The sequence below is a fragment of the Mus musculus genome, chromosome 1 (assembly GCF_000001635.26).
Source record: "Mus musculus strain C57BL/6J chromosome 1, GRCm38.p6 C57BL/6J".
Taxonomy (NCBI): Eukaryota; Metazoa; Chordata; class Mammalia; order Rodentia; family Muridae; genus Mus; species Mus musculus.
The window spans coordinates 193,504,709-193,513,402 of NC_000067.6; the positions used below are offsets into that span (position 1 = coordinate 193,504,709).

Consider the following 8,694-nt stretch of genomic DNA (forward strand, 5'->3'; position numbering starts at 1 on the left):
TTTTTCCCGCATGCAAGCAGCAAAGTGGGGGATTTGCGCTAGCTGACAAAACTGTAGTGGCTAGAACCTTTACAATTCTAAGAAGTCCTGCACATCCCAGCAGGTGGTGAGCTCTTTCTTACAAGTCATTGGCCCCACCTTCCTTTGTTTTAGAAGATCCTGCACACCTAGGAGAGGCTGGGTCAGGAAAAGGATAGCCTATGGTCTTTCTCTTCAGTATTACCTTTTGTCCTGGGGCTCTCTGGAGCCCCCTCAGCCTCACTGTTGACACTGGATAGTTCCCAAGGCTTAAAGAAACAAGGTGAGCATGGACCTGCAAGCTGGCAGGTTGTTTCTCACTGGGTGATCTGCTGAGGGTAGAGTGTGTTATCTTTATTTACTACCAGCTTCGGCAATGGCAGCATGGGCTGTTTCCCCCTCCCCCCAGCCCCCATTGAAGACCCTGATTCTGTGTCCTGCACCTCATTATGTGCACAGCTTTTAATATCCAGAGAGTTTTTGCTAATATACATTTTCATGTGTACTGGGAACCCAGAGCTCAGACACAATGTATTATTGATAGGATTGTAATTTACTCCTCTTGGGTTGTATCTACAGTGTATACCATTAGCACAAAATATTAAATTACCAATGGTTGTATATATTTGTCTACTCGAATCTGGCTCAATGATATTTGCTTTTCTACTCAATAAAAGACCATGAATACAGAAAGCTGGATAATACTATTTTTGTTGCTGCAGTTGCATGGGAGTTTTGATTACACTATGTATTCAACATTGTGCTGAGCCATGCTTTGCAGCTAGGACAGGACACGTAGAAGACTGGGAGTTTAGATGGGAGGATGGGTGGGCAGTTCTCTCCAGCTCTTGACTCACACTGCTTCCCTGGCAGGCTGCTCTAGTCGAGTGCAAGGGCTTTTGCTTCTACAGGAGGGAATCAGCAATCTGTGCTGCCAGAGGGAGGACAGGGCAGTTCAGATCTCTGCCCGACCTGCAGAGAGCCCCAGGTCACAGCTGAAAATATGAAGCTGGGACTGGAGTGGGATTAAGGTGTGTGATGCAGAACCTTTGGTTATAGTCTCGTGGCCTAGATTACTTTGTAGTTTTTTTCTTCTGCAATCACTACCGGCCACTTTGTTTCTTTTCCCTCCTTGAGCAGAGTTACATAGAAACACAGGTATGTTTCCTTCTCTAGAAAAGAACCCAAGTTGCGGGTTGCCACGTATAAGAATATCACATCATGTCTGCCTGGTGCTTTCTTTGTTCTAGCCTTTGGATTCCTTGCAAAGCTCAAAATAGAGGCATTTACTAGTTAGCTAGCTCGAAACCCAGACTACCATGGTGCTTCAGTCAGATCCACTATGTAATAGTTATGGGTAAACATTTTCTTAATGCCTGTGGGTTGGTCTCCTCATCATTTGTGGGGCTCAGTATACAGAGGTGTGGGCTGAGTTTGACATTCATATTAATAGAAGCAGGAGGGCAAGACATTTATGATAAATGTGTTTTCCTATATTCAGTGTGAGGAACTCATGATTCCCTGGGACAGATGGTCTGGGGAGGTGAAGAGGCCACTGTGGGGCATTCAGAATATAGGGTCTCGGATACCAAAGTGACCTTTATGTTCAGTTCCTAAGAGAAATGGCAGCTATGGGCTCTATTGAGCTTAGCCCAATATGATGCAGGGCATCTTCCAGATCCAGAGGTAGGTTTTGTTTAGTGTCTGGCTTTTTTAAAAAATTAATTAATTAATTAATTTATTTATTTATTTATTTATTTATTTTTGCCAAGTGGCTCCTCAAGCAGACTCCTCCATTGAGGAAGTGTTAATTCCATAAAGTGTTTCTCTGGGCAGGTACTTCATACTAAGTGGACTTCTTTTGGACTTGCGCCTTCAGGCTCAATCCTATGTCTTTTTCTCTAAAGGAGAGATGCGTTGTTTAAGACAAACACAAAAGCAACACAACAGCCAATCAAGTCAACGCCAAATCAATCAAAGCAAACCACGGACCCTGACAGCGAAGTATTTGTCCCTACCCCACCGCAGATTCCTACAAGCCTGAGCACATGTTCTGGTGCAGAGGGACCCAGGAAAAGGCAATTACACTTGGTGAGTGATTAAAGTCGGATCTGGCAGCTTTATGTGTCAAATATGTTTAAATGCATTAACCTTTCCAGAATTTACACTGCCTGCTGAGTTATATCCTGTACGATGTCAGAAAGATCTGAATCTGCCTTCATTTAAATCTTTTTTTTTTACATTTATTTTATTACAATATAAATAGACTTAAATAATCTTAATGGGGATTTCCTCCCCAGTTCTGTAGGTCTTACTGGCACTGTGGAGAGTCTGAGGGCAATAGGGTCCCTGGCTGGTTGCAAATGATGTCCCAGCTACCTGCCTGGAAACCCTAGGGAGAGAGGGAGGCAGGGAGGCAGCAGGACTTCCTTGAGTTTATCTGGGATTTAAGCCTGCAGGGTGCAGGTTTAAGATACTGATAACATAGGGCAGAGAGGCAGGAGGGCGTGTCAGCAGATAGGCAACTTTTAATTTTGCAAGTTACAGAAAAATACACATTTCCGAAGCATTGGTTTTAGGAAGAAAGGCCACACAGCAATCACTGGCAGTGTGCTCTTGCCTGCCACTGCCACCCCTCTGCAAAAGCACACGCTGCAGGTGCTTTTAGTGACTGTATTTTTGCAGAATGCCTCTGTTCAAATGCTGTGCTTCAGTCCACCGCTGGCAGCTCCATGCCTCCTGAGCTTCACTCCACTGAAATCTGGTTGGCATAAGACAGACTCCGGTGGAATGAAGGACAAGAGGACCCATGGATTGTCTGGGGCTGTTTGTCTACTAAGCCTCCTCGTGTAGTGCTGTGTGACCTGAAGGAGACCTTCAGGATCCTGCAACCCCACTCTTACAGGACCTGAATACCTGTATTCATTCATTCAGGACCTGGTGAGGACCTGAATACTCAAACCCTCAAGCATTCATGTTCCCACCTCAGAGTACTCTGGGTGGTATAGCCAATGTTGTGTGTGGGGCTGGACTCTAGGTAGTTTCTTGCCCATGAAGGGCCATCCCAGATAAATCCAAGTGGAGTCTCCATTCTGTATACCTAGTTAGGATGCTGGCTCTCCTCTTCAATGAGTGTTCCATACCAGAGCTAGGTATGTTGGTGATATCTAGAGAAAGCACACTTTCTTTCATTTTGTACCAAAAGGTGGAATACAGGGGAGCAGGTATTCTTCTGAAAAAGCAGCATGAACAGCCCAGTTCAGGCCTGGATGCTGGTGTGTAATCAGGATAAGCGGAGGACAGTGACTCTGCTCGTCTGCATAAACAGGAACAGGCCTGTTTATGGGGCCAGTGGGTGGTGAAGGGAAGAATTCTTGATCCTCTCCCCATAGCTGGGGAAGCATAGTCTGGGAAAGTCAGTCTTTAATGACTATATATCTTTCCCCAGATCTGCACAGAATTAGTAAATGGCTTCTCTAAGGAGCCTAGGGTGGTAGTCAAGGGAGGGAGGCCAGCATATAACTGGCTTTCAGAGACTGAGCTACACTGAGAGGCCATGTAATACCTGTGGACTTTCTGTCCCTGCCCAAAAGAAAATGCTCACCAAGCAGGAGCTTTGCAGGGTTGCATTGGCCTCTTTGCTTTGTTCAGACATGTCTGCTGCTCAGTGTAAGCCTCATAAAAGGCTGCTCTAAGCAGAGACAAGCAGACAGGGTGGGTAGGGCTGGCCTACCTTGTTTGGAATACTTTCTTCTTCCTGGGCTTGTTCTGACCTGACAAAGAGGCTCCACCTCTCCCATCTAGCCCCCAGGCCATCAGGCCTCTGAGAAAGACTCTTAAACAAAAGCAGGGATTTCTAGCTATGGTTAGGGAAGAATCCCACTTTCCTGGGTCCAAACTAAGGCACCTTTCTCAGGGTGTGCACAGGCACACTAGAAGGCAGGGTGCTGAGTGCAGAGAGCAAGAGGTTCTGTGAATCTTCTGTTCAGTCTCTTAGCGAATACTTACTGAGTTATCAAGACCACAGAAGCCCCCACACCACCTCTGACCCACTTCCTATCAAAGGGGAGAGAGACACAGGTCTGTTGGCTCTGACCAAGGAAGGCAGGAGACTGTGGGAGGTAGTTCTGGGTTGGAAGGAGTCTTGGCTTCTTGTGGAATTTCAGCTCAGTTCTGAAAACAAAAAGGTCATCATTAGGTCTCTGTCCAAGCTCCCCTTACCCAACTCTTAAGGAAGCCCATCAGATTCCTCAAGTCCACAATTGGACTCATCCTTATTTGAGATCTTGATCCTCCCAGTGGAATCCAGAGAAGAAAAGGCTTGATAGCGCTAACAGGCCATATGAAAGGGTAGGGCGGAGGCAGCTCAGGAAAGTCTTGCCTCCCCTCATAACATCCCTCTGTTCCTGCAGACCAGACCTGCTGCTGCTGTAAGAAGAGTTGATCTACAACCTGGAAACTTATACCTGATACACTCTGCATATCATGTCTAGTATTCAGGTTCTCCCACTCAGCAGGCCTTTACCAATGCAATCTCCAGTGATGTGTCTTGTCTAGTTACAGTATTGGGTTGGGTCAGAGAACCAACAAGGCTCATGTTGGGCTAGAGTTTTAGCCAGTGATTGCTCTTCCAGGGGCCTTCAGGGCTGTGCCCTAAATGTCTTAAAAACCCATCTTGCACTTAAGAACCTCAGAAGGGAAGCAGGTCTTGCATGCGCTGCTAAGTACCCTAGGACTAGGCAGTGGGTACACATTCCTCTAGTCAAGTCAGTCCCCAGGAAGCTCGACAGAATTGCTGTGTTGGTATTCAGCTGCCTGGCACCCACTTCCATTATCATCAAGATTAACACCCAACAGCTCAGAAATTCCCCGGAAAACAAAGAAAGAAGTTGATACTTGATTTCCAGTGAAGCCCGCCTTCCACTCTTCCCTCTGGCCCTATGCATGATCCTGAGGATCAAGACACTCACCCGCCCAAACCGGAGATTTCAGACTCACCTGCAAGTACATGGGAGTACCTATACCTTCGGATATCAGGCTCAGCTTTGCCTTTGATGCAAAATAATACTTTTTTTTTGGGGGGGGGGGTTCTAAAGAGAGTACCAAGCTGGAGGATGGTTAGAGAATCCTGGGGAAAAGAAACCAAACCAAAACGAACAAAAAAACAAAACAAAACAAAGCAAAACAACAACAATAAAGAATTTTTAAGTCTTGGGAAAGTCTTTTACCCTCAAGAATTGAGGACTAGAAGAGGTGGCACATGCTCTATAGGGTGCTCAGCTCAGCGGCCTGGGCAGAGAAGTTGCTCCTGGAGAAAGAGACACGTGGTCCTCTCTTTAGTAAAAGACAATAGGAAAGTAGGAGAAAGTGGCAGAGAGGGGGCTAAAGGAAGCTGGAAAGAGAGGGGGTGGAGTGCAGAGGCTCAGCTAAATAGAGCTTGGCCACAGACAATAAAAGAGAAACTGGTTTTTCTAAGGCAGGGGTGAGGAGGCGGCACCGGTCTCTCTATTTATGCACCTCTCAGCCAAGTTTCCAGTTACCTGCTGAGCCCAACCAATGAAGACAGGACTTGGCTGCTGGATCCGCCTCCAAGAACCACACCTCTGGGGGTGGGACGTGCTTGCAGAGGCCTTTCTGAATTCAAACCTTTTTCTCTCATTGTTTCTGTAGTCAGGTGGGGGTCTCCCTCTGCCCAGAGCAAGAAGACGCAGGTTATCTTAGCCTTGGGCTGAAGCTCCAGCCCCCCCAATAGTAGAGGGCAAGGACCTTTCAGATCTTAATCTGGGTCATGGAGGCTGTTCATGTGTGTGTGTGTGTCCACATGCTTACATCCATACGGAGCTGTGTAGGGAGCAGGAATCAAAGTCCTTTCGCACCTTTAGCCCAGTACCTGTCCATTCATCTATGTGGTGCTGCAGGAAGAGGTCGGAGGAGGGACAGAGCCTCAGGGACCTTGTGACTTATCCTGGTTTTATAACCCAAGAGGCCTCACTTCCCTTTCTTTCCTTAGAGGAAGGGCCTCTGCTGTGTGAGGGAGTTGGGAGGACAGAAGGAACTGGGGAAGAAGCTGTTAGTTCTACCTCCCACCTCGCTTCACCTCCATGCATCCATTCCCCCCTCCCCCTCTCCTTGTCCCTCCTCCTTCCTTAGCACTGCTCCTGCTCCCTTTTGCCTAGTTTTCCTGGAGGACATGGGATATAGAAGTCTCTTTAAATGAATCCTAGAAGTTTGGTGTCTTTTGTTTGTTCTCAAAGTAGACCCTTTCTGGGCAAAAGCAGAGTCCTCCCCTTTCAGGAGAGTAAGGAACCGCAGAACACAGTATGCAGAGCATATTGGTCTGTTCCAGAGCCACTCGGAGAACCTGCTGCAAATCTTCTTTGCCACCTGCTAACTCCAACCTCTTCCCACAGCTAGGGAAGGAGGCTTATAATGCTTATGAGGCACACTTCTATAGCTAGTATTAAGTCAAGATGTGTGCCTACCCAGACCTATGTGGCTTCACTGACTCATACAAAGTCTCCCAGAATATAACTCTCACTGCCTTTTGTCAGTTCTTGCTCACTGTGCCTTCTTCCTATGCCTTTCTTTTCCCCATTTCATCCATTCACTCACTGAGCAGCTCATCCCAGCAGGGGATACTCTGTATCCTTTGAGTTCATCTTTTAGGCTCTCCCAACTAGATACACCTAGATACAAGTGAACAGTCATAGAAACAGATTAATACAATGCAATGAGCATCCCCTAAAGGAAACATTCCCCTTCCATTGCTAAGAGTCTGGGAAGGGTCCACAGAGAAGGTTCCTTTGAACTGAATCTGAGAGGATAGCCAGAAAAGGTTTGGGAGCTGTTTGAATTAACCCTCCCTAGGAAGGAGACCTCCTAAGGGTTTAGAGCTACCCTGAGGTATGGAGAGGCAGCATAGGCCTGAGGCCCATGAAGGGCAGGGCCTATGAGTGTTTTCTGTAGGAGGTAGCCATGTCCCAAGTCTTAAAGGAAATGAATGGCAAGAGCTGTTTCTCAGAAGCATAGGACTTGAAGACAGTTAAATAACTGTTGAAGAGTGTGACTGTCCCCAGAATATGGGGGAATGAGGTTCAGGAGAGACTAGGCCAAAAGGACAAACATAAACCCTGTTGATCTCAAATCTCTCCTTTCCAGTTGTCATCTTTGATCCCCTAAATGTGGTGAGAAATAGAATTAATTTGCATTTGGCTAGGGTCTCGACTATTCTTTTCCAGCTTCTGGAAGTGTGGGACACACCCAGTGGTGACTCTGCTGGAAGCTACCTGTCTTCCACTCCTAAGTCTAGTTCTTTGACCCAGAAGCCTGGAGTGCCTTCCTCCCCTACTACCAAATCCAGGTTTCTAAGAGGCGTTACTTTCCCGGACACTCTAAGATCATGCTGGGTGGGTAGAAAATAGAAAGGAATTTGGGGGCTGAGTGGGAGTGGTCTGGGGCTCCCTCCCATCTCTACTTCAGTGTTTCCATGGTAACAATAATTTGTTCTTGTATGTCACTTTTTGTTTTGTGTGCTGTCTGTTTTTTTGGCTCTCATTTCTCTTTTTCCTGAACACACCCAAGCCTGAAGCTCTCTACAGTTAGAAATCTTTGGCCCCCTGTGTGGCTCATTTCTGGGAGGATGCCGCATTTCTCTGCTGGTTCTTCCAGTTCTGTGCCTTGCCCATAGTAGAGCTTGTAATAGGTCTTTCTGAATTACTGAATGTTGATCATAAGCCCATCTAATTTTCCACCTGGAGGTTCTGCTAAAACTGTGGTAGTGTTGCCTAAAGTAGAGTCTGGGGTTCAAGGAACCCCCACTGTGCTCCATTGGGAGAGGAGCATAAGGGTTAGCTTGACATGCCATGTTCTCAGGAAGCTGCAGCAGATAGCAGGGTGTGGCCTGGAAGGTGAGTTCCCTCCCAGCCCCTGGGTGCTTAGAGTCTGCAAGCAGGCATGATCATGCTGCTGCTTCCAGCCCTGTGTTCCTTTCTGGGATCCAGAAAGGAAACGTGTAAGTATAAAAGCTGGGAATATGTGGTTCATCTGCAGCGATGGACATAGAAAACAAAACAACAGCCCAAATGAGGTATGAGGTTTGAGCTTGCACGTAACTTCACTGAACTCAGGACTGCAATTGTGACATGACTGTAAGAAGACAAGGTCTTTCTCTGATTGCATGCTTAGAAATAGGAGACAGGGACTGCGGTGTGGCTCAGGGATAGCGTGCTTGCCTTGCATGTTCAAGACCCTAGTTCTAGTCACAGTATGGTGAAAACAAAGATGAAAGAAAAGAAACAAAGGAGGAAAGGACGAAGGGAAGGAAAAAGACAAAAAAGGAGGGCTAAGGATGTAGTTCAGTTGGTAGACTAATATGTACAAGGCCTTCATTGAAAAACCTGGACGCACAGAAACACAGACACATACAGACATAGAAATACACATAGACACACACACACACACACACAAACAAGCACTGACACACAGACATAGACAATCAGACAGACACACACAAACATAGAGACAGAGACACACATACAAACAAAAATACAGACATACACAGACAGACAGACACACAGAGACACATACACAGACACCCTCATACACACAGAGATACAGACACATGTACAGAAACATAAACATAGACACACACAAACACACACAGAGACACACACACAC

The 8,694-nt window shown here is 46.6% G+C and overlaps 1 long non-coding RNA gene and 1 other non-coding gene across 2 annotated transcripts; both read right to left on the reverse strand.

The window, feature by feature from the left end:
• Nucleotides 1–1,751: 1,751 nt before the first annotated feature.
• Nucleotides 1,752–5,502, reverse strand: Mir205hg (Mir205 host gene). The gene is made up of 3 exons (NR_166150.1): nucleotides 5,017–5,502; nucleotides 4,027–4,191; nucleotides 1,752–1,919 (listed from the first exon to the last, which is right to left on the reverse strand). It is a non-coding gene; the product is annotated as a Mir205 host gene (long non-coding RNA).
• On the reverse strand, nucleotides 2,755–2,822 carry Mir205 (microRNA 205). Its single transcript, NR_029592.1, has one exon. It is a non-coding gene; the product is annotated as a microRNA 205 (primary transcript).
• Nucleotides 5,503–8,694: the final 3,192 nt, after the last annotated feature.